Source organism: Vigna unguiculata, chromosome 4 (assembly GCF_037176805.1).
Source record: "Vigna unguiculata cultivar grain cowpea cultivar isolate G323 ecotype 2 chromosome 4, ASM3717680v1, whole genome shotgun sequence".
NCBI classification, from domain to species: domain Eukaryota; kingdom Viridiplantae; phylum Streptophyta; class Magnoliopsida; order Fabales; family Fabaceae; genus Vigna; species Vigna unguiculata.
The window spans coordinates 7,421,893-7,449,275 of NC_140795.1; the positions used below are offsets into that span (position 1 = coordinate 7,421,893).

Genomic DNA, 27,383 nt, shown 5'->3' on the forward strand with positions numbered 1-27,383 from the left:
CCAAATATTTTGTATTATTCATTTTTTATAAATATTTATTTTAATTTCAATCATTCAATAAAATTTATAAAATTAATTCTAAATCATTTATATATAATTTTATATTACCTTTAACATCAAAGACAACTTCATAATCTAACTTTTTTATCCATTAAAACTTTTTTAATATGTCACATCAGTCAATTAAGCCATAAATTTCTACAAACTTCATTCCTTAATCCACTCCAAAATTACCTCCAAATTCCTTAAAATAAACAACACCCTCTAATTATCCCAATTTCTTCCCCCCCTCTCTCTCTCATGTGTGTACTTCTTAATATTATGTATTTTTTGAGTTGACTTTTTTTAATGATGTGATTACAAATGTTTAATTTTTTTTAATAAAGAAAAAATTAACATAATTAACTTTTTACATAAGATATATTATTATATTTATTTTTTCAATTAATAAATATTATTAATAATTTTATTCATCTAAAAAACTTTCAAAATTAATTACAATTTATCTAAATGTAATTTTATATTACTTTTAATACCAAAAACAATTTAATAATTATATTTTTTATTTATTAAATTTTATTTTTTATTAATCACATCCATCACAATTACTTATAAATTCCTTCGAAAAATAATGAGATTCATTTTCAAATTGCCCCAAATCAATCTTATGAATTTTTTCAAATCATTCGTCCCAAAACAAAACAACATAACCTCTAAATAAGTAGAGTGCAATATTTTTTATTTAAGACTTCATGCATTTAAGAAGGCCAATAAAAAAAATAAAAACAATGGATTTCCCAATGTGGTGGTGCTTATTTCTTGAGACTCCCAATCTCAGTTGTCATCTTCCAAAGGAATAAATATACAAGGGAAGAGAGTTAATGCGTTTTTGTGCAAATCGAGCATTACCTTCCATTAATGCTTCCTTCTACTTTTTCTTATTCACGTTTTCACCTTCACTTTGACCATGGAGAAGTTTCCCTAAAGTACTAATGTAATAACGAAAACATAAACTAAAATTTATCTGAATAAAAAGGAGGTAAGTCTTGAATTAATTTTAACTTATAAAAGTATTTTTTTTTATATTTTTTATGGAACTTATACTTTTTTTAAAAACATATTTTTCTTTATCTATATTAATTAGAGAATTCTTTTTACACATATAAAAAAATAAGCTAAGACATTATTTCTAATTTAAATTTTCAATGCAATAAGTACGTGAATCTTCCTTTTTATATATTTCCCTTCTATCTTTTATATAATATCTTTGACTTTTATTTGTATTGATGTTAAAATCTTAACAATGACATTATTTATATTAAGAAAGAAGAATGAAAAAAACATTCTTATAATATGTTTTTTCTGCTATGTAATACTCTCTATAAATACAAACTATATAGGAAATGAGATGTAAGATATATATACAAACATAGTGCAAAATCCAAAAAATATATCTGTTTTCCTTGATCTGAGAATATAAACTATTGAATGTTTTAATGTTTAATCTTAAACTATTCTCTGAAACAAAAAAATATGTTAATTGAATAAATAATAAAAGTTGTGGAATTATATGTAATATATAAGTATTATGTAGGGTTGATGATTGAGTGCACGTGTGGTAGGTGATGTCCACGTGCAGCTGTTTGTATTCAGTGAATTGATGGATAGGTGGGGTCGTTTTGTTTGTTGTGAGTGCATGCATTGCATTTGTTTAGTTCTCTTTTCCCTTGTGTCCGTTAGCCACGATAACGTCACCCACCTTTTTATTCCAATTCTGATGACCACCCACCACCCACCCTGCGTGCGTGCATGCGTGTGGCATTTACTGCCACTGCGCTACCACCATCTTCTTCTTCTGCTGTGACAGTGTTAATTAATCACTTACGCGCCATGCGTGCACCCCCCCTCCTTTCTCTTCACACCAAACGAATGCTATCTGGACCCCACACTGCATCGTAAACCCAACCCCAACCACACAACATTACTCTCTCTCTCTTTTTCTCTTTATCTGCGTCACTGTCCTTTCTGGCAGAGGGAGGTTAACCACTATGGACCAAACACCCAAACTTTACACCTTCCACTGTAGTAACTCTGTCACACATTCCCAGACACACCTATTACTGTCTTCTCTCCTCCTTTCTCTTCACACTCTCATCAATTTTATCACCTATTTTTAAATTTTATAAAAACAAAAATCAATATTTTTTATGATAAGTTTTGTTTGTTTGGAAGAAAAACCCTATGACAGTGTTCTTCAGAAAATTTAGGTGTGAATCAAAGTTAAATATCATATAAAATTTATTAAGTATTATTTTTAAGTTTTGAATTAAAATAGTATCAAATATTTTATTGTGTGAACAATGTTATATATATATATATATATATATATATATAATTATTATCTTTCAAATATTATTTTTATTTGAAAAAATAAATTCTTACACATAACGTTTCATTTAATTAATAATCCAAATTAAAAGAAAACGTCACGTAGATATAGTAATGCAATTCTGTAATACTAATACGATTCCGTACAGTAACTAAGGCACATCACGATGTCAAAAGAAAATATAAAGGAAAACGACAAAGTTTTCAAAATAAAGCCCAAAGGCCAGACAGTACATGGGCCATTGCCCTAAAGAAAGAGTCCAAAATCTGTCACCTCCCTGTTGACCCCGGGTGTTCCTCGCATCTGCTCATTTAACAAGTTGATGATCATCGCAAAAGAGAGAACCACACATATGGAATACACAACAAACAAACAGAAGGGTAAGCTAGAGCCAAAAGTAATTTTATCATGCAATCAGATATACTTTCACAGTCAAATATACATACATCATCCAAGCATGTTATGACCTTCCAATCAATACACTAAGACTCGACTCGACTCATCTAGATATGTATAATTTAGTTGGATTCAACAGATGCTTGCACTTGTGGTGGATATCTCTGCTCACCCCCGAGCTAAGTATTACAAGTGTTACAATGTCTCAATTCCCCCACGCACAAGGTTAGCCCTTAATGAGTTTCGGGCCTCCTGCTACTCTTACCACAAGAGTCAGTCCGCTCTATGTGAGACTAACTGACTCCTTAGAGCATCAGGATGCAACCTTACCTTGAATCCTTACCAAATTATATAGATGAGGCACCACCATGAACTTCCACTAACAGGGTCATGGAATTACGTCCCGACCACTGAAGCACAACCCTGAAATCTCACCTAGAGATTTCAAGGAATTACGTACTGACCACAGACCAATCATATACAAACAACCAAGTAATATTTATTATGCATATAAACCTCAAGCCAATCCTTTATAACCAATCCTCATTCATATTTAATGTTGGATCCATACCAACTCATCCTTCCCAAACCATGAGTGTAGAATTGTATATCATATCAATACCATGCCACCTTAATTACCAACCATCTCATATAAAGTCACATGCCAAGATTTTACCACGCCTATCATTCATAACCCATGCATCATACCACTCATGCATATTCATTCATTTCATACTTAGACATAGCAATCCAACCAAACATGTATTAAACACCCAAAAACAAAGATGGAAACAGTACCCAAGCATCATATCGCCCAACTCTCGCTCAGGTCTAGAGGTCTCGCTTAGGCGAGGGAGTTCTCGCCTAGGCGAGCTCCTTTTGCCTAAGCGAGGGCTCGACAAGTTGGAACAATGGCCCTCTGCACTAGCTCGCTTAGGCGAGATCTCCTCGCTTGAGCGAGGCCTCCTCTCGTTCAAAATGAAGATAGCCCGCCTGAGCGACAGCTCACGCAAAAGGCTTGAGACAGTCTTTGCCAGTCTCGCTTAGGCAAGCCAAGCTCGCCTGGGCGAGAGTATCATATCTCGCCATTGTTCTCCCTATACAGCTACATTTTCATATCCAAATCATCCCACAAGGCATCCCACATGTTCAAAGCAACATACAATACATACAACCACACAGCAGATTCAAAAATAGACAAAAAATTATTCAAAACTCGAAACCCTATCCTCCCTTACTTGGAAAGGGGTTAGCAGAGGACTTCAACACCCGAACCGTGATGAACAATAGCTCAAGCAATAGCTTCAAGAGCTGGAAAACAGTGGAACGAGCTTAAAACGAGTACATTAAAACAAGCCCTAGTTGGAACTATGAAGAATGAATAGAACGAAGAATGAACAGAATGGAGCAAGAGCATGAGTTGGAAGCTGACTTACGAAGAGTAGAAAACTGGTCTGAGCTCACTTGATGAGAAACAATGGCTGAACCCTAGCAGAGCTTCGAAGCTCAAAGAGGGAGTAAGGGAGAACTATTTTTCTAAAATGAAACGAATGGGTGGGTTAGGACAGGTTTGGGTCATTTAGCTCCTTATGAGCCAACCCTTAGGCCCATTAGATCTTGAGGCAGCCCTTAAAGATTGGGGCTAAAATAAGAGGACTTTACATAAATTAGCACATAAAGTAAAAGTGAATGTGTGGTTATGATTTTATTTTATTAAAGATGAGAAAAATTTATATTTATAGGAGTATTTTTTGGTATCAAATCTTATTTTAAAACCAATTATATAATATTGAGTTAAGTTTAAAGTCAAAATTATTTGAAATCAATGTTAACTATTATTGGTTGGATTTATCGTGTTATTGATTTTTAGATCGTTAGTCTCATATTTGACATGTATATATTTCATGAATAAATGATAATGGATGATGTTAGACTATCTACTGGTAGTTATCTTGAGTATGAAAAGTTTGACTATGTATATTAAATGAGCAAGATTCTACTATGAAGGATAAAATTGTTCTTGACATGTTGGTAATGGTAGAAGCTCCATGTTATAAAATCAATTGACAAAGAGGTTTTAGGTATAATATAACCTTAATATGTTTGAGTCTTGCTTTAGTTGTTAGGAAGATTTAATGAAAAATGCATTGCCAAAAGGTATAAAATGCCTAAAAATCTCTATCATGTAATTAAGTTAGTGTAACTACTTAGATTATGTTCATACAACGTACTGTATGATTTATTATCTTCCCCTTGATAGGAGTTTTTGTGAATGTAAATTTTATAAGGAAGATCATTACCAAACTATCATTGAAAAGGGTAAGGTGAGAGATATTCCTTTATAAAAGTTGTTTTTTTCGGTTATTCTAAGGTTTCAAAGATTTTATTCCTTAATGTAAACGACAAGTAAATAAGGTGATATCAAGAAATTGTGAAAGAGTCAAGAAAATTTTCTCACCCATATAATAAAAATGCTTAGAAGCATATGGTGAAAGATATGTTAGTATTAGACACTAAAAGACTGCATTAGACAAGCCTGACAATAAATAAGTTTCGATGATAATAAAATCTATAATTAAACAAGAGAGTTAAGTCGGTAAGATCACTGACAGGTCTTTATACGAATAGGGGAGCCATGGCTGCCCCATTTTTTTAAAATAATATATTGAAATTCTTAAAGTTTTTTGAAAATTTTAAATTATATGTAGAAGTGTTAAAAATTGATGAAAATTAAATTAGGTGTTATTTTATTTTATAAAGTACAATATTTAACGATATTTTTTTTATTTTCTTTTTCGGTGTTTTTTGAGTTTTTCTTACGTTGTATACTAATATTTCACTTTTAGCTATTTTTTGTTTTGTTTCTAAAAAAGAAATGAAGTTAGATACAAATTCACTATTTTTGCTCTCATTTCTCATATGTTCTCTTTCTCTTGAAAAAAAACTTCTCTTTTATCTCACTTGATGGTGACATATTAGTTTCGTTAATAGTTAACATATGTTCTTAGTAAGCCGAAGTAGTATCTTGTAGAGGCTTCTAAGCACTTTGAATCCTTTATTTCACTATGTCAATACTCAATTTCGTCCGGGTGAATAAATTTATTCTAAAAAAATAAAAATGTGAAACAAAATTTTCTTCAAAGATTTTTTTTCAAACTTTAATTTTAGGAAAAAAAAGAGATGAAAAAATGAAAAAAAAATGAAAAAAAAAAGAAGGAAGAGCCCAATTTGTTATTAATTATCACACTCCTTTTCATGAGCCCAACAACTCAAATATTTTATATCCTTTGTTCCTGATAGATAAATTAGTGATATTATTCTAATAATTAAAAACAATATCTCTCATATAATTAGAATCAAACACAAAAATATTAGAAAAGGAAGCAAGAAAAAAGGAAAGAGAAAAGGTGAGGAGATATTGCAAATTTTTTAAGGTATGTCACTATGTTCTTTCATCTTTTGATTTAGTTTTTCCAATTTTCATTTTTTTTAATCATAAAAAAATATGTTTCCCCTTTCTATAGTGTCTCTGCCTGGCCGCTCGCGTTGCATGACATCCAATTTAACTTTTGTTTTTTTCTAAAAAATATATATAGATGATCTAAAAATAAAAAAATAGTTTTCTTTGTTTACTTTTTGATATCTATCTTGTTGCTCACGACATCCACATCCACTTTTAAATAACTTAAAAAAAATATTAAAAATTTATAAATGATTAAAAAAATGAAAAAAAAATAAAAGATAAAAAAAAAGAATTTATTTTAAGTGTCTGTCCGGCCACTCGCGTCGTGTGACACCAATTTTAAAATAATTCAAAATACGAAAAATTTAAATAAAAAGGTTTTCAAAAATATCAAAAAATTTAAACAATTTTCCAAATAGTTTTTTTAAAAGAACTACGTAACCCTGATTCTCCATGGTAAATGGTGATATATATGAGCGAGGATTAATCCTTGTCGAGCCCAAAAAACTAAAAAAATATATTTTTGTTTCTTTTGTAAATTCATTTATTATTATTTTTGGGGAAAATAAATATTTTGAAAAAATCACATAATTGTTGCATATTTAATTAAAGGTATCGTCTTAGGACGGGCGTTGTGGGGTGCTAATACCTTCCCTATGCGTAACCGACTCCCGGACTCAAAATCTGGTTTTTCGCAGACCTTGTTTTATCTTCTTTAGTTTTTCCTTAGATTTCCAAAATAAGCTATGGTGGCGACTCCAAACTCTGTTTTTAAAAAAAATATTTTTTTTATTCGCCGTCCCGTCACGATTTCAGTTGCGACACCCTAGGTACTTGTCCTTCTTCAAGTACTCATCTCTTCTTCACCAAATGGGGACTATGTCTAATTACCTCCAATGCTCAAGTTATCTAATTACCTCAACAAGTAATCAATATAGTAATTAATGAAAAACGTAATTAATTTATCTCGAGATACGTGTTATTTATAATATTTACATGTCTTACCTGGATGGGCCTGAGCTAGGAGGCCCAATTGCCTTTGCATGGTTGAAATCTTCAATTGAATTAATGTTACTCTTTGTTTTTACGTCTTGAGGGTCGCGTTTATGTCGGCTTGGTGGTATGATAAGTACTTGGCCAACAGAAATAATTGTTAAGTCCTTGGAATTGGTCATAAGTTAGACTAAATGAATTGTTCTGTATTCGACCTTGAGACTCTGTCGATGCCGAGAATCAAGTTCGAGTCTAGACTAAATAATTTGATAAGTATTCGACCTAAAGGTTTTGTCAACGTCGGGTACAACTTAGCCTTGATCAGTACATCAATCCCCAAATCTTCTTTTTGTCAAATAATTGGTGATAATGTTAATGTTTACCATTATCTAAGTTACACATTTTTAGCAAAATCAACTCTTTCATGGCTTTTAACCTACTTAATCCTCAATGTTATCTTACTTTTGTAAATGAATACATTTTGGGCTACAATGATCTAAATATACCATTAATCCTCATTTTTTCTGTTTATGTATAGATTGGGTCACTTATTTGTTCTGAAAACTCAAACAAATGAGTGACCTGAAATAGACGGGTCGTCAGACTCATCTTGGTCATCGGGCTCGTCTGGTTCATCAGGCCTGTCCGGGTCACTATACCTAAGAACTGGTCATTGGGCTTGTCCGAATCTTCGAGCCCGTCCAAATCGTCAGGCCTGTCTGGGTCGTTGGGCCCATCTGGGTTGTCGTGCTGGTCTGGGTCGTTTTGCTTGTCTGGATCGTCAGGCTTGTTCTGGTTGTTGGGCTCGTTCGTGTCGTTGGACTCGTTCTGGTTGTTGGACCTGTCTAGGTCGTTGTGCTTGTCGGGATCGTCGATCAAGTCCGGGTTGTTGGGTCTGTTCAAGTCGTCGTGCTTGTCTGGGTCGTTGGGTCCGTCCGGATCGTCGAGCCCGTCCCATAGATAATATTATATTTTTCAGTTGAAGATGAAAGTCCATGAGTTGGCTATGACCCCTATGGCTTGTGTGGGGTTTTTGGCCCTGTGAACTTCTTTGATGGGAGTTTTTTTTCAATGTGGACTTTTTAGGCCCTAGCTCACATGGGCCAGGGTTAAGCCTTGTGGGCTGGACCAAATTGACACCTGTAATTTTTGTCATATATTTTAGATTAACAAACTTGATAAAAATGGAAAACCTTTTCAATAAAATTACCGTTGGCTCATCAATTTAATGGATATTGACTTTATCAAATTAGGTGGAGATTGTTAGCACAAATAACTTTGATGTATTGAGATTTGATAAAGATATTGCATAAAAACTTGATGAAATTATAATAGATCGATGAAAGTAAAGTAATGAAGATTTGAAGAGATGATGTATCGATAAAACCATATAGACTTGGCCAAAAGTAACCATATCGATACTAAATTCCATTTCCTAAGCGATCAAGATAGCAAAGGGGGTGTGTTAGAATGTGATTCAAGTGGTGGTTACGATTGGAGTTATAATTGTCGTGTGTAAATACTCTGCTTTCTTCTCTCTGATTTGTAATATATACCACAAGTACCTAGGCATTTTATATTTTTTACACTTTATACGAGGTTTATTTAAACTGTTGATGAGGTCATCGGTTATTCCACAAGTTAATGTGTAAGTTGTGTGCGTTAAGATTTTTGTCGTTGTTCTTTGTGTGACATGGACATGACATTAAGAAATTGTAGGCAAATGGCATAGGTGAAGGAGATTTATAAAGACTTGTGAGTAGTGCAGCGTTTGGCAGTGTCACTGTGACAGAGTGGGGTTAGGGTTTTCACGTGTGCTGGTCCAAACATTACGATATTCATTGGAGTTATGCATCTAACATAAATTTACTATTCAACTTTCCCTTTCACTTCAACCGATTAAAAATATTAAAGGTCTTTTATTTGAAAAAAATAAATAAAAAAAAGAAAATGGTGTAGGGAAAACCTTCTCCAAAATGATGCATGAATGCATATCAACCATATATATGCTGGTTTTGGAAGTATATGCACGTGTGATGCAACATTTGATCTTTTCATAGCTTTTCAAGAAACTGTGTGCATTGTTCTTGTCATTCCTTTCTGAAAGAAAAATAATGTATAAATGAGTTAAGATAATAATATCTTCTAATTAAAATAATTGTATATTCAAGAGGTTATCCCACTTTCTAAATCTCTATAATCGATTTGATGAAAAACAAACATAGAGAACTCAAGTTTTACATATTTTTAACTTTTAATGTAGCTTAATAACTCTTTTTTTTTTTTAATTTAACTATTATGATAGTATTATAACTTTTCTATTATTTTTAATATTCTCATTTAATTATCTTTTTTGAATAAATATGGTTAGAGCACTATCATTGTGATATATATTATTAGTTCCAATTTTTAGCCAAAAAATAATTGTGAACATAAGATATTGTTTACTATTTATATCACAATGTTAATGTTGCTATTATCATATAACAAACTATATTAACTTTTTTAAAAACAAAATAAAATAAAATTTGTGAAATAAAGTTGAAAAAGTTATTGTAATGATGGAGAAACAAATTAAACCATTGATTTAGATTTTCAATTAATCATAAAGATACTATTTTTTTTATTAAATAGTTAATAATTGGAGGGAATAAATTATTAGGCAACATATGTTATATATACACTCAAATGGGTAATGATTACCAACAAGGTGTGACATACACACTTGATAATAATTGAGTACACGGATTCGATTTTGTATTGTCTAATCTTATGATTATCAATTAAAAAAATATATACATTTAGTTTGTAAGAAAAACAAAATTATGTACACCTTTTAGCTGTACTTTGGACCCACCACAACTACAAATTCAATCCTCCAATAAAACAAAACACTTCACACAAAATAAGGTGCATAAACATGTAGCATCTCAACTACCAATCAATCTAAATAACTAAACCCCACAAATAAATGAAGAGTTAGTTATACATATGCAATGTTTAAAATTTTGTTTAACCCTAAGTTACATAAAAAGATAATACTTTTTTTTTATCATTAATTAGTTTCTCTTTGTTCCATCAAGTCAAAGGAATCAAATATGATTAATGGAATTCTTCTCATTTGCAAACCCTATACTCATAACACACTAATTAAAAACCTAACCAGATTGTGTTTCTCGGATTCTAGAACATGCACTAATTCAAATATTGAATTGAGTTTATTAATTATATGATTAATGTGTGGGGTTATGATAAGAAAGAGTGAAAGATACATAGAAATGTTGTAGTTTTTGGTGTGATGTGTACATATTTGTATGTAGGGTTTTCTCCTTCCCCATATCCATGTTTTTGCAAAAAGATTCTTAGCTTTATGGTGTGTGGCTCCACACCACAAGATGAAGCATCTCACCCCATGTGTACAAGGTCCCCATTTGGGTTTGTTTTATAATTTGGAGTGCTTTTGTCTTTGCTTTTATATCCTTCATTCCCACTCATGAAATTTTTTAGTTTTCATAAATAAATTAATTAAAGACCAGTTTCGATTTTGTAAAATGTTGTCACCTTTTTAATGTATTAACTTGTGAACAGGTACCAGGTAAAGATATTTTTGTTACAATTTTTTTTTCATTTTTAAAATCTAGATAAATAATTACAAACTCAACTCACTTTGAAATATGTATTACTTGTCCAATACCAATTTAGTTCTTACAATATATCCTCGAAAAACATATAAAACAATTAAAACCCTTCCTTTTGTGGGTTAATTATATATCATTTTTTATTTTAATTATAACAATTGTGTGATTTTAGTCTTCCATACTATGATCATGTAAATTATATCTAGAGATCACGAAACGGAGACAAAAGCAGGTTTAACTATTTTATCTTATTTTTAAAGTAAAAATTTATCTTTATGCTTATTATACACTCCATGGTGATAAAATTTGTCTCATTTCATCGAAAAATGAATATTTTTTTTCTTTAATCGGAAAAAAAGATTGAATAAACAAATAAGTATTTTGACTACTTCAACCATTTTAAAAAAACATATATACATGTCACACTAGCATGAATAACATATACCTAACTCTCTAGACCTCATATTACCCTTATATCTCTTACAAAAAGTTGTTATCTAATTTGATAATTGCTCACTTAATATTCGAAAAATGATACTTATGTCAATAGATACATTTTACTATTCGAACTTGTACAAAAATAACACTCAATAAACCAAAAAACCAATTAAAACCCTTCTTTTATGGGTTAATTGTAATTTCTTTTTTTTTTATTTTAGTTATCACAATTTTATAATTTTACTTCTTTATGTATTTCAATTATGTGAATTATATTTAGGATCATAAGGAGATGAAAGTGAATTTGACTATCTTGTTTCCTTTTCATAGTAAAACCTAATTTATATTTCTATTCTTATATTCAATGGGTATGAAATTTTTGTCGCATCCCATCAGAGAATGGATATGTCTATACCTATGTTTGTACGTACTTTTCCATTGTTCGAACTTGTATAAATATAACACTTAATACACCAAAAACTCAATTAAAATTATTAATGATATATGTATTATTTTAGAAGAAATGAAATGACGATCATCTTGTATGGGGACATTTTTCCATGTCACAATCCTATACGTCACCCTCTCTTTCAAGCCACATTGGGTAACCTTATGTTACACAAGAGTACCAAAACCCATGTGATTCGGTGATTGCTTGGCCACATTGAGGATGAAGCTCAAACCCTTGTGGGGTTGCCCAATTGGAACTAACTACCCTTAGTGCCACAAACAACAAGGGAAAAAAAAAATGGTGCCCCATTGAAATATTGCATGTTACCCTCCCTCGTGTGGGAATATCATAATCATCCTTGCCACCAAAACAAAACCATTGAAAAGTACCACTCACTAAGGAATTGTGACCCCAATTGGTACACCCCTTTTTCCCACCTCTCTCTCTCAAAAGCACACACACTCACTCACTTATCCCCTTCTTTCATTCTTATCATTTTGAGATTAAACCTTGAGTTTGACATCTCCATCTATCCACATTGTTGTTGCTTTTTCTTATAGAAAGAAGATGGTGTGTACTTCGATTTTAGATGTGGCTTTGGCTTTGTGATTTAGGGTTTTGGACTTTGTCATATTGTTAGAGTGATTGTGGTGGATTTGGATTCTCCCACACACTATAAATGTCATCTTCACAAAAATAAATTTGGTGAAGTCTACTTATGAATAGGGACACATCATAATTCTAATAGTCGTTACGTATCGCTTTCTATCACAACATAATCAACTATATGCTACACTATATCTACATTACAAAAACCCATTTCATAACACAGTACAAAACCATACGTTCCATAATTATTGGTGCAATGTTAAATTAAAAGACAAATATGTTGTATTTCGACAAAAGGGTGTTATTGGTACATGTAACACAATTATAGTTTTCAACTAAAACAATCTTATTGAGTAAAGTAGGACTAAAAAGAAAAAAAAAAACTCTACTAAATATTTAACCTCAAAACTTAAACTCATGATCTTTTATTAAGATGAAATACTCTCACACTAATTGAAAAGACCTATAAACAATTTTACATTATTTCTTTTCAACCTTATGATTACCTTTTCATTCGCTAATTTTTCTTTACGATATTAAAGAACATTCTAACAAGGTCAAGTAAAATCCTATAAAAGCACTAATGGGTACCTACAAAAGTACTTTGACACTTAAGTTAGTATGAGGAAAAAGAAATCTTATTATCAAAGAGGTGATTTAGTGCAAAGAAAATGGATAACCTTTTACCTTGGGTATTTGTTTATTTATACTACATACTCTTATTGGATTTTAACCTACTTAATTATGATTTTGGCTTTACTTTATACTTAATGTTACTTAATTACATGCTTAAGTAATGGTTTTTTGTTGATTGGATTGTTGAGAGTATGTTTGTGTTCTGCCTACAAATCTAACAATATAGTTAGGATCAACTATTACGTTCTTAAGGTATTGTTCGCTTTGGAGCGTGAAACTCTATCACATTTTTGTCCTTAAAAGACATCTTAGAGGATAGAAGGAGGAGTGAGTATTTAAGTTGCATTTGATTTCGAATTGTTTAAGTGTACTCGCATAATTTAAGAGTGTATCAATTTGTAATGAGTTGGAGTGTGTCAATTAGTCACACAATGAGATAATTCCGAACAATAAATATTACAAATATTAGTATCAACTGATGTGTCTTGACAATCTAAGAATACAAAGAATCAATAAAAAAAAAGTTACCTACATAATTTCATGCTTATTTACTAAATTAGAGAACACGATTAAAATCTTTTTCACATAAAGGAAGTTTGTTTACTATCAAAGATGTGACTCTACGAACATAGGATTACTCTAGTTCAAGCACGATTTTTTTTTTTGAGTTTGAATATTTAGCTGTGTTGAATATTAAGAAAGAAAATTTTGTTATGCATACAAACCCTACTCAATTCAAATAAGATTATCTTTAAATAAAACATGCATGTTATGTATAAAAATAAGTATAGTGAAGATTATAATAAACTTCTATTAAGATTAATCTAGTGATAGGTAAAAGAAATTATAAGTTTTCTTGACTAAACCAATTTATAAGGATTATCATTTGGCAAATCTACTATTGTCATCTTATTTATCAACAAGGAGAAAAACCCTAATATAAAAGTAGTGGATATCTTAAGAACTTCGCATTCAATCATTGAAAGGTTTTAAGTGCACATTCATCAGTGTGTGCATGTGAGAATAAATTGGAATATACAATAGGCTACTCACATAATATTAAAGTCTTTAAATTAGCTAAGTTAACCAACTCTACTATAATCAATGTAGTGCATCAAGAAAAATTTGGATTTAATGCAATGAACTAATCATAGTTTGAAAGGAATAATTGAAAGCAACATGATCCCCACTATTGTTGAACAAAGCAACCAAATGATCTCTGAAGAGGAAGAAAATAATATTATGTTATTAATGAAGCCTTGTATCCCACACATAACACATAATTAATGAAAAGTTAGGGTAATAAGATTTAGTGTTTTGTTTCATTAATTCCTCCGAGATTGGTAGCATGTGTGAGATACTTCCTAACCTACCTAATCACATGCTTCACATACTAGAAAATTTATTGGATGAAGTGACTGATTATGAGAAAGTTACATAATATTTATATATAATATGCACTCATATATGAATGATTGTCACAAATCAAAACCCTAGAAGTTTGTGTTTGAATGAGTGCAATTTCACAGGCTCAAGGTTGACTTGATCCCCTCGTTATTCTCAAAAAGTTATGGCTTTGACTCTGACTTGCTGAATCTGTGTCGGTGGATATATATATATATAAACTAGTACCACATTATGCTAATTAACTTAATTAACAAGTTAATTAATCAATTAAATGAATGAACAAATGAATGCATTACTCTTCCATTAATGTGCCACATGTTAAGTAAGGATCATTTGCACTAATCATAACTAAAAATCACACTTTCCAAATTGAGATTTGAAAATCTTAAAAAAGCTTGTGGGTACACACTCTTTATTTCTTTTACTTTTCGAAGCAAAAATTTAAGCGGGTCTCTCGGGTTTGTGTTTGGATGAATGCAAAAAAGTAGAAAATGATTGCCATGTGAAAGTGATGTTTCAATTGCGTTTTACAAGTTACAATTGCAATTAATTCCTTCTATTATTACTTTAGTTGTATCGTACCTTCTAATTAATGTGTTAATTATTATATTGCCTTTACATTTTTGTATTATTTACACTTGTGGTGGAATGCTATAAGGGTGTACAATTAGTTAAAATTTTTCCCTACTTTCATAGGTTTCTAAAGAATTTGGTTCTTTTCAATATTTTTTTAGGGTAGGGAATTAAACGTTAGCATGTGATTAGTTTTGGATTTGTAGTTTAGAAATGAACATAGTGTTCGTGTAGTTTAAAATTAATATAGTAAAATTGATTTGAAATGCATGTGATACTTTACTAAAGGTAGTATGATTGAGTGGTGTCATTATGGATAACACAACTTTTTGTTAGTATTTAATGTAGTTTTATGTTGAAAACTTTAGGTCAATTATTCATATAATAAAACCATTCAAAAAACTCATTGTATTGGCTATAATCATAATACCTCTATTACATTATTAATATTTTAATCAGTAAATCAAGAAAAGTTCATGACAAAATAAAAAAATAATATTAAAATGTTATAAACGAAAATAATCTTATGTTATATTTCATTTATATGTTTATTGATTACGATTGAATGTGCTTAAAAAATGAGTTTAAATTTAAATTAACAGTTTTTGTTTGTCTAAATTATGCTTAGAGAGTCTTATGGTTTATGTTATGCTAAGACGATATGATGGACTTCTTCTTTTATGGACAATTTGATGAGCTTCTTCTTCTTAACCTTATATTCTCTTCTTTTTTTATTACCTTTTGGTTTATCTTCTGGTTAATGTGACTATTATTTTCAAACAATGTGCCTTTGATCATGAATTTTAAGCAATGGAAAGAGTTAAATTTAAAATTCTAATACCATATTCCATTTCTCTAATATCTAACACATCAAATATATAATGATTAAATATGATTTTAGTTCCTAAACTTTAACGCAAATTAAAATTTGTTCCTATATAAAAATTTTATTACATTGTGGTCTCTAAACTTTAAAAATAATGAATATATTTTTTTTAATTCAATTTTGTTAAATTTTTTTGATGTATCAAATGCGGTTTTCAACTAACATTGAAGTGAGAATGTCAAATGGTATAAATAACTCAAATGCTAACATAAAACGTATTAGCACGTGAAGAAAGTTTAACGTAATTAAATTAAAAGAACTATATCTATTCATTTTTAAAGTTTGAAAATCAAAATATATCAAAGTTTCAAACATAAACTAATTCTATATCAAAATTCAGGAACTAAAAACATATTTAATCTAATATAAAACTACGTACCAATAACTAAGATTGAAATCTAAAAGAATTGGTTCACCTCTAAGTTAACATCTAAATTGATGTTGCATAGTTACATTTTTCACTTGTGAGAAATAGTAATACTGAGAAAAGTAGAGAAAGAACACAAGATGAAGAAAAGTGTACCAACAACAACAACTAAAAAAAGTAAATTTAGAATGATTATGCTATGAACTCCCAAATGCATTTCTCTGTTAGTTTTTTATATTGAAAAAACTAACAAAGCTTCTCTGTCGGATGAAGGGTAACCACCATATATGAGTGGCCATTGCCAGCAAACTGTGTCGGAGTAAAATTGAATAATAATGGATATGTATATAATAGGTTAACCTCTTTTGTTCTTTCATAAATTTGAACTTTATTTTATTCTTTGTTTGCAACCCATTGATACAGCAAAACATAGAGGAACACAGTGGTGTATATCTTTAGGTATGATTGGTCAGCATCATAAGCACAGTAATAACCAATCACCATTTTCAATGCCTTTTTAATTGCCATGTTACCATACTTTCATCATCTTCTTCATTTTTATAAGCAAGCTTTCACTTCCAAAACATCATGTATCATTTTCAACATTTTTTAGTTTATTATTTTCCCTTTATGTGGGATTTCTTTGAATATAAGTAAGAAATGTTTTTGGAAACTTCTTTATTCAAACATAGTTGTTTTCTGCAGCAAAGTTCTGAAAAGGAAAATTCTAGTATTGTTTCTGAATTGACACATAGTTCACTGTTACAATACAATTGTCGTGTTTATTTCAATGAATGTTTTCCAGGTATGACTATCATTTTTTTAATATGTACTGAACTAAGAAAATCAATGAATGGAATTTATGTGTATCATAGTGAACATATTTTTAATGGCATGGTTCTTATTACAGATTATAAACACTTATTGAAAGATTAAAAGAAAAAAAAAATTGAACGATGATGATTTCTCGGCAAGATCTGTGAAAAATCAAGAATGAAATCTGTGAGTAAATAATTATCTGGCCCAGCGGAGAAAAAAATGTTTTTTGTAAGCATGACGGTGCAAATAGCAAGTACTTACGCTCTCGTTAGCCCATAAAATACGTAAATTAAATGGGTCTTCCAAGTCCACAACGTAATAACAAGTTGCGGTAATAGGCCGCTTAATAATGGAAAAAGCAAATAGTTTTATAGTAGTAGGCCCATAAAACACCTAAATTAGATAGAAATTAAAGTCTCTCGTAGGCCCATAAAAGACGTACATTAAATGTACCCCACACCTCTGCAATGCATGTCCGTAAAATGATAAATATTAATTGGCCTATGCAGGTCTCGAACCTGTGACCTTCGCGTTATTAGCACGACGCTCTAACCAGCTGAGCTAATAGGCCGTTTGTTTACTTAACTAAGTTTGGAATTATAGTTTTAATAATAATATTTACTGTATATAAATTAAATAAACACCCAAAATATCTGCCCATATCCTTAGAAATTATATTTCTTGAACTTTAGTTTCTCACTCTCTTTTAAACTTTTTTATATTCCATTTTCGTTCTGTAATAGCATATTAATAGCTAAAAGACATATATTTAAGCAAATATTTATGTTTGTATCTTATTCTTATTCTTATTATTATTATCGGAGCAACTTTCCGTGATATGAAGGTTTCTTCTACAAATAAACTTTGCATCTTTTATATCTTTTCTATAATGTAATTTGTTATAAATAAAATATCATTTTCAATTAAAAAATTATTTACATTTTAATTTGGGAATAAAATTAAAGGATAATAATAAGAAAAAAATATCTTATTTTCTTAATTTTTACATCAAATGTATTTACATTAGTGATTTAGTCAATTTTTAATAAAGTTTTGTTAGTTTATTTGACGTTTCAAACGCGTTTTATTATATTATTTGAGTTATTTATATTGTTTGATATATTTCACTTCAATGTTAAATGAGAAACGTATTTAAAACGACGAATAAATTTAATAAAATTTGATTAAAAGAACTAAATCTGCATTTCTAAAAATCGAAACTAAATTGGTTCGAAGTTTTGAAAGACTAATTCCAATTCTCACTAAAAATAAAGAGACAAAAAATATATTTAACTAATAAATATAATTATTATTTTATAAAAAATATTTGACAAAAAATTATATTTAACTAATAAATATAATTATTATTTTATAAAAAATATTTTTAATCACGTATTTTAAGAATAATTAATAAATTAATATTTTTATAAATTAAAAATCAAATGTTTTTTTAAAGCTCATGATTAATCATAAATGTCATCTCACATGTTTTGGATTTTTCTTAGGGATTATAATAAAAATTTAGGGTTTATGATAAAGTAGTGTGATCTTCTTCTTTTGTCCAATAAAGTATTTTTATATATGTTTTAAATAGGTTTAATCATACTGTCCTCGTTTTCATTACAAAATCTCAATCTTGTCTTCAACTTCTAAGTTGTCTCAATTGGGTTGTACTTCTTGAAAATTTGTTCAAATTTCGTTCTTTCTGTTAGGGCATCATTAACGATGTTAACTGTGTGCCATGTGTCAGCTCATGTTTTCTTTTATTTTTTGTAATATTTTGTAATATTTTTTTACTTTTTTTTCTTAAAGAAACAGCTGACATGTATCAAATTAGAATTTTGCCACGTGTCAGCTTGTGATTTTTTTTATTTTTAAAATTTTTAAAATTAAAAAAAAAAATTAACTGTCACGTGTCAATTATTTATGTGAAAAATATTGATTTGGTATCTGTATTTGTTATTTTGTCTCAATTTAATCATAATCTCTTTGTAAATTGGAATAATTTCATTCCTTCCAAATTGAGACCAAATTTAACTTTTATATCAGTATTATAATGATATTTTTATTATAATAGCTATTTTTAACCAAATTAATTTTATTTAAATTTAAAATTTGCATTGAACTTTATTTAAAAAATTTGTTTTAATAATTTCTAAACAACTTTAGAAATTCAAATATAAAATTTTAAAATAGTTTTATATAAGTTATGAAATTCAATGCAAAATTTAAATTTAAATAAACTTAATTTAGTTAAAAAATATCTATTATAATAAAAATATAATTATAATATTAATATAAAAGATAAATTTGGTCTCAATTTGGAAGGGATGGAATTACTTCAGTTTGAAAAGAAATTAAGACTAAATTGAGACAAAATAACAAATACAGGGACCAAATCGAGATTTTTCACATAAATGGTTAACACGTTGTAAAACCATATTTTGACACATGACATTTTTTTTTAAATTAAAAAAATTCACAAGGTGACACGTGGCAAAATTCTAATTTAACACGTGTGAGTTGTTTTTCCAAGAAAAAAAGGAAAAAAAATTAAAAATTAAAAAAAATTAAAAACATCACGAGCTGACACGTGACACACAGTTAACGTCATCAATGATGTCTTAACGAAAATGACCAAATTGGAACAAATTTTCAAAAAATAGGACTCAATTAGGATAACTAAGAAGTTGAGGACCCAATTGAGATTTTGTAACGAAAACGGGGACATTCCGTGTGGTTAAACCTTTTAAATAAATCACTAAATTAAAATGAAATATTTTATTCACTAGTTATATTTTAGATTTAATTATATTTTAGATTTTGACAAGTTTGAAAAGTTTTAGTTGAATTCTTACTAAATTTTTGTGATTTAGACAGTTCTCAAAATTTTATAACTTTTCAATTGAGTTTATTTTGTTATGTTTGTTATGAATTGATGGTCGTTCATTGATTTGATACAATTTCTCATATGATTGATATGATTGATATTCGTATGATTCATTACTCTTTATATAATATTTTGTATTAACTATCTGATTTATATCATTTCTGGATTACCATGTTGTATCTATAAATATGACTCTTTATATCATTAATAAGACACACAAAAAAGTTATTTCTTATTCTCTCATTCTCTATTCTTTCTTATATTCTCTATGTTATTAGCTTTATTTTATAACATGTTATCAGCACGATGCTCCAACCAACTAAGGACTAGTGGATGTTTTTTCTCTCTACTGACAATGCTTTGCATGTCTCAATCTAGACTCTTTCTAGTTCTTTCTTCATTTACCATTTTACCTTATATTCTTATGATAATAATTGTTTGACTTTATCGATTTTCCTCTCCGTCTTATTATTTTTATTTTTATTATGATGGTGATTATTATTATTATTATTATTATTATTATTATGATTATTATTATTATTATTATTATTATTATTATTTTACGTGTCAGTTCTAAACACACCAAACGTTGCAAAATTTGAATTTGTGACCCTTGATATTCCAAAGAAGAATTACTTATATTCGATATTAAATGTTGCAATACATTTAGATGCAATGGGTCTTGGAGATACCATTAAAGAAAGAAATAAAGCATCTGAGCAACTAATTTGCTCCGGCGACAACAATATTGTAATATTGTGAAAAAAAAATCACAAATATTATGAATTTATTTTATGCATTTGTTTGGATGAACAATGCAATGAAGCTTTTGATGAAAATCATGAGATCCACCCAACTGGTTTTCCTCCATTCCCATAAGTGAATGCAACAATAAATATTATGAATTTATTTCATGCATTTGTATGGCTGAACAAAGCAGTGAAGCTTTTGATGAAAAATCATGAGATCCGCCTAATATGCTCTATTCCTAGAAGTGAATACAGTAATAAATATTATGAATTTATTTCATGTCTTTGTATGACTGAACAAAGCAATGAGCTTTTGATAGAGAATCATGAAACATGTCCAATTGGTTATGCTCTATTCCTATAAGTGAATGCAGCAACATTTGATTTATATTTTCATGATCATGATATTGATTATGGACATGGTTATAAAGGAAATTTCAAAGACACATTTTGTCACCAGAAGTGGCATAATAATGTGAAAAAATAGAAAATAAAAATGTGAAAATATTGGCAAATAAGATGAAAGTATATATTATCATTACGATGGTAAAGGTCATTTGAGTTGTACTTGTCGTATACCAAAGCATCCTACAAATAATTAGAAGAACATTAAAATACACTTTGTTTATGAAGATGGTAATTTTGATTATGGACATATGGATGATACTCATCTTGATATTATTATCTTCTTTGCCAAACCAAATGGAATCATTGATCACCTCATTGGTTATGAGAGTGTTAAAAAAAAAGAATTTCTCATATTGATATTTATGTTTATATGAAGAATGGATGTTGGCACTAGCACCAATGATGAGGATATATGTCTTATTGACATTTTTTCTCTTGTTTGGTAATGTGAGAAGTCAATGTTAGTACTATTTCTAGCACTAAAAATATAATTGAAGGCTTCAGAAGAGCTATTGTACTTCTACCAAGAGGTATAAGATTAAATATTAAAAATGCATTTTATTCTTCTAAGTCTAATAGAAACTTATTAAGTTTCAAGGATATTCGTTTAAATGGATATCATATTGAGACAAACAATGAAGGAGATATTGGATATCTTTATATCAGTCGAATTGAGTTAAATATAAAATGTGTATTGGAGAAATTATTAGCCTTCTCTTATGACTTATACTATACATATAGTAATGCAATTGAGACACATGTCATTATAAGCTAGAAGTTTACAAATAGAAATGAATTTCTTGTTTAACATGATCAGTTAGGTCATCCTGGATATATCATGATGAGAAAAATAGTTGAAAAAATCATGTGAGCACCCACTTAAGAGTCAAGAAACTTCTTCAGACTAATGAGTTCTCATGTACTATACGTTTATAAAAGTTAATAATAAGACCATCACTAGAAAAATTAGAAATAAGTCAATCTCATTTTTAAAACGAATACATGGTGATATTTGTGGTTCAATACACCTACCATGTGGATCATTTCTATATTTCATGATTTTAATTGAAGCATCAACTAGATGGTCACATATTTGTTTATTATCAAATCAAGTATTTGTAAAGTTATTAGTATAATTAAGAGCTTGTAACATCCCAGTTGGATATTACTTAATTAAATTAATTAAAGAATATAATGAATAAAAACTTCCACCTTTATTAAGTATTTTCCCAAAACGCAGGAAATTTGAAAACTTTAATTGTAGTATAATTCAAATATTTGCAATTACTTTATTACAAAACCAACCAAAGTTCAACATAATTATAAATTACATCAAAATCCTTTAAATGAAAATCCTTTCAAAAGCTCCCAATTAGACTCTGCACTCCGCCTCTAAGCATCACCTGGCTCACCTACATCATCATCTACTCTTGGATAACAAGTTATATGATCATCGCCACACATCAACAGATAAGGTGAGCTATGCAAAACAGATAATTAAATATGAATAAACCCACCCGAAATAAATTCCATAATATTTATCTTTAAATCTCTCATTCCTCATGAACTCATACCCTTTATGAGTTGTATGCAAATGCATCTTGGTCTCCGGACTTGCTGTACTTCTATGAACCTCCTCGCTCGTGGTCCATCCTACGAGCCTATCTCGCTCGTAGTCCTGCCCTACGGACTCCCTCGTCCATAGTCCAAGCATCTGAACCTTCACTCACTCGGACCATGACATGCATGCAATCACCATACTATGGATTCTCTCGCCCAAAGTAGCCTCCAGTGGACACATCCACCATCGCCCATCATGCGATCCCACAATGTCATTAACTTCCTCGCTCATGACTCTACCAAGCATATCCCAGACCCCCTATGGACTTAGTCCTTCAAGCCCAAAGGCCAACACAACCACACTACCGTAGCAGAAATCGTCTGGCGTTGCCTAAGCGCCGCCAAGTGAAACAACACACACTGGCCATCTGGCGCCACTCCTCACACCGCCAGTCGCCAACCTACTAGAACCAGTCCAGTTCAAGTATCACAAACACTGCCTGGCGAAACCCCTCTCGAGAAATTGCTCCATAGTTCCCATGGTGGCTTATCACCTGGCGGTTTACTCCGTGCTGCCAAGCGCCACACCATTAGCGTGAAGGTTACTAGTTTTACAACCCAACACATGTTCTAATGAACTAAACATCCAATTACCATAGTATGACTCAAAATGCACCAACATACATCATACATATCAATCATATACACCTATACTTTCACATGTATTCGCATAAAACCATCAACGACAAGTGTTATACCCAACACAGGACAATCTAACAAATATACAGTTTAGGACGTACACATAGTTATTGCCCCCAAAAAGTCTCACAAACAATAACGATAATAAAATCGATATAAAACAATAATGATAAAACAACAATAATAAATAAAAAAACAAAACAAAATAATAATATTAATAAAATAGTAATAATAATGATTAATAAAATAAAATAAATAATAATAATAATAATAATAATAAAAATAAAATAATAATAATAATAATAAAATAATAAAAGATAAAATAATAATAATAATTTATCAGATACGTTACATATACATATATTAATATATTAATATATATATATATATATATATATATAAATGTATATAAAGGATATATATAACTAATTTATATATATTTATGTTACGTATATGTAAGTTACGCCATGTACCAATTGTTTTTAACAATGTGAGGCACACCTAAAAATTAAAGTTTCTGCGTGGTTGTCCAATCACACCTAAACATTGCTTTAATAACTTAATAAAATAAAAGCTAAGGCTTAGATCTATCTCTACACCACGTGAAGCAAGGAGGAAATAAGTATGGTGTGGGTCCCATGGCCTTTTAACAAGTCGACTAATATGGTAAGGATTATTAAAAGGACAACCACGTGTTGTGAATATAAGAAAAGGTATCAAAATGCCACCACCAATGCTAACGTCAATCACCATCACGATTTCAAGTTGAAAGAAAGAAAAGTTTATGCCAACAAGGAGAACAAAACGGGACTGCAGCATACCACTATATACATGCATTATGTTATAAAAATACTACTAAACCATTAACGAAAGGCAAGAACCACGGGACACAACCCGTCCATCCACAAGCATCGCAATTTGACAAAAAGTAAACAAAACACCAAATAATCGAAAAGGAATTGTGTCCATAAACTAGACCTGTGTCTGCACCATAAAAAGAAGGATCTCTTCTATGCATGCTATGGGTTCCAAAGAACCCAACTAATTAAGGCTTGAGGAAATAGATTGAAAACAAAGGACCAACCCCTTACCTCAACAAAATAGGGATACCAACCCCAATCCAAAACAACACACGCAGACCCGCATATATTGTGTCTCCAAACCACTCTAGCACTACCCCCATATACCAACTAAAACTTGAGATTGAACCATACACAAGAAAGCACCCGTGTATGCACCAAAAGGTTTCTCAATGCCGACAACCACGCTGCCTCCAACGGTCCGTTCAGCCACCGGGCACAGCACATTGGCCACTGCATTAGCGCCTGCGAGACGCAAACAAATTTGCACCCTGTCACACCTTGTTCCTCCCCATATCGCACAGGCCACCAAATTATCGTTAACAATCCTAAACGAGCCACCCCGTATCGGGAACACCACGCGCAAAATACACTTCATTAAAAGAAAATAGAAGAAACACACTGGTACTGTTGTACCATGTCGTGAACCAGATCCAAAACAAGCAACATAGAAAAGAAAGAAAAAGCTAGTATTGCACCTTAAATGTGGATCAGAAGAACAATATTTGTACACATACAATGGTTTTCATATAAAGCATCAAATAGTGTAATGTGATGAAAACATAAACGGAACCAGTACACACATCAGAGTAGACAACATGAACCACGCAACTGACTACAAAATAAGAAAAGAATACATTCGTTCAACTCCCCTAACCTAAAATTTGCTTTCCAATTGGTCCTTTAGAGTGCTTCCTTCCAAAAACTTTATCAACCTTCTCTTTTCTTCCCCTCGGTACGTCTTCTTCTCCCTCACTCTCTCAATTTTTCAGAATCCTTTCCCCCTCTTGGTTCTGTAAATTTTGTTATATGGAAGGTCTCCCCTCTTTCCACTAATTCCCTATTTCAGTCACTTTTAATCCATTTTAATTTTTTTTATTAAATAAAAAAAAAACAAAAATGAATTCAATGAGATTAATTGACAATCAAGTGCCATTAACAGTAGGTTTATCTCTACCTTTCTGTTTCCTCCACTGACGGCTAGGGTTCTTGTGTCTCTCTCAATTCCCCAAAAGAATTTTACATAAAAAAATTTAGATTAATTTAGTGTTAACCAAGGTTCAAACCCAACACTAATTATAACTCGCACGTTATTAAACCTAATTATATCCCACACTTTTAACACACATGAAAGTAAATAATAATTAAATTTCACACAATTAGCATAAGTAGGACTTGAACCAAAGTCCACTCACACAATCAAAGTACTCTCAACCACTTGAACTAATATTTTTCCACGTCATAATCTTCTAACTAATGCTATTAAATGCTCCTTCCAATTTCCCATATTAAAATTAAATATTTAATTATATTTTATTTTTATCGGGTCTTATAGAGCTCACCTCCCAAATTAACCGATTAAGAAAATATGTTTTGATAATACTGGTGAAATTACATCTCATGCTTTTCATGAGTATTGTATATCAATTAGAATTGAAGTTGAGCATCCAGTAGCACATGCTCATACTCAAAATAGACTTGCGAAATCATTGTAAGACCATTACTTATGAGAGCTAATCTTCCAATGGCTACTTGGAGATATGCAATTTTGCATTTGCATTATTAATTTGCATCAAGCCAACAAGTTATCACAAATACTCTATTATGCAGTTGGTTTTTGGTCAATGACCTAATATTCTCATGTAAGAATTTTTGGGTGTGGTGTATATGTTTTCCCCACAATAGGGGACTATGATAGGTCCTTAGAGACAATTGAGAATATATGTTGGATATGATTCTCTCTCATATCTTGAACTACCAACATGAAACTTATTTACAATTCGATTTTTCGATTGTCACTTCGATGAATAAATTTTTCAACATTAGTGGGAAAAAGAAAACAATTGGAAAAAAGTATTGGTTGGCATGAAATATTATTATCTCATCTTGATCCTCGTACAAAAGAATGTGAACTAAAAGCTCAAAGGATAATTCATTTTCAAAATTAGTCAATCAATTACCTTATGTTTTACTGACAGAAAAAGGGGAACTAATATCAGTTGTTAATGCTCCAAAGATCATTTATATTTATTCATAACACAATTTGATAAAATTACTCATATGATTCATTACTCTTTATGTAATATTTTGTATTAACTATTTGATTTATATATCATTTATGGGTTACATGTTGTATCTATAAATAGGACCATTCCTATCAACAATAAGACATACAAAAAAGTTGCTCCATATTATCTTCTTCTCTATTCTTCCTTCTGTTCTCTATATTATTAACTTTATGTTATAACATTGTTACATATATTAGGTGACAATTATTTTTTACTTTTACCCCACTTAAATAACGTACATTATATTTCACTATGAAATACCATAGTGTTGAGAGTTTCTCTCACTGTTGTATTTATTCTTAAAGTTAATAAAAATCATAAATTTATAAAATTTAAAATTTAAAAATAAAAATATATAAATTATGAATTTTTAAAAATATAAAATATAATGTAAAAATATACACTACAAAAAAAATATGTTTTAGTGACCACCCATTTTGGTCGCTAAATGACCAAAAATCGGTCACAAATCGTTTAGCGACCGAAATAGAGACTAAACAAAAGTAGTGGTGAAAACCCTAGTCGCAAACCACTTAGCGACCGAACCGAAATTTGGTCGCTAAATAGTTACCGAAATTATAGTCGCTAAGTGGTCGCTAAAAGGATTGGTCACGATTAACTTTTGAAGACCAATTTAGTCACCAAAAATTTTGTAGCTAATTCAGTGGTTAGTATTAAAAAATTAGCGACCCTTTTTCTGGTCGCTAACGACAAAAAAATAATCTATGACTTTAAACTAGTTTGGTCACTAATTCGGTCACAAATATGATAAAATAGCGACCATTTTTTTTCGGTCACTAATAATGAACGGTGTTTTTTCTAATTAAATTTCTTTTTGGTCGCTAAATCAATGGCAAAAACTAG

At 30.2% G+C, this 27,383-nt stretch overlaps 1 non-coding gene across 1 annotated transcript; it reads right to left on the minus strand.

Moving 5' to 3' along the window:
* Positions 1-17,562: 17,562 nt before the first annotated feature.
* On the minus strand, positions 17,563-17,636 carry TRNAI-AAU (transfer RNA isoleucine (anticodon AAU)). Its single transcript has one exon. It is a non-coding gene; the product is annotated as a tRNA-Ile (tRNA).
* Between the last annotated feature and the right edge of the window lie 9,747 nt (positions 17,637-27,383).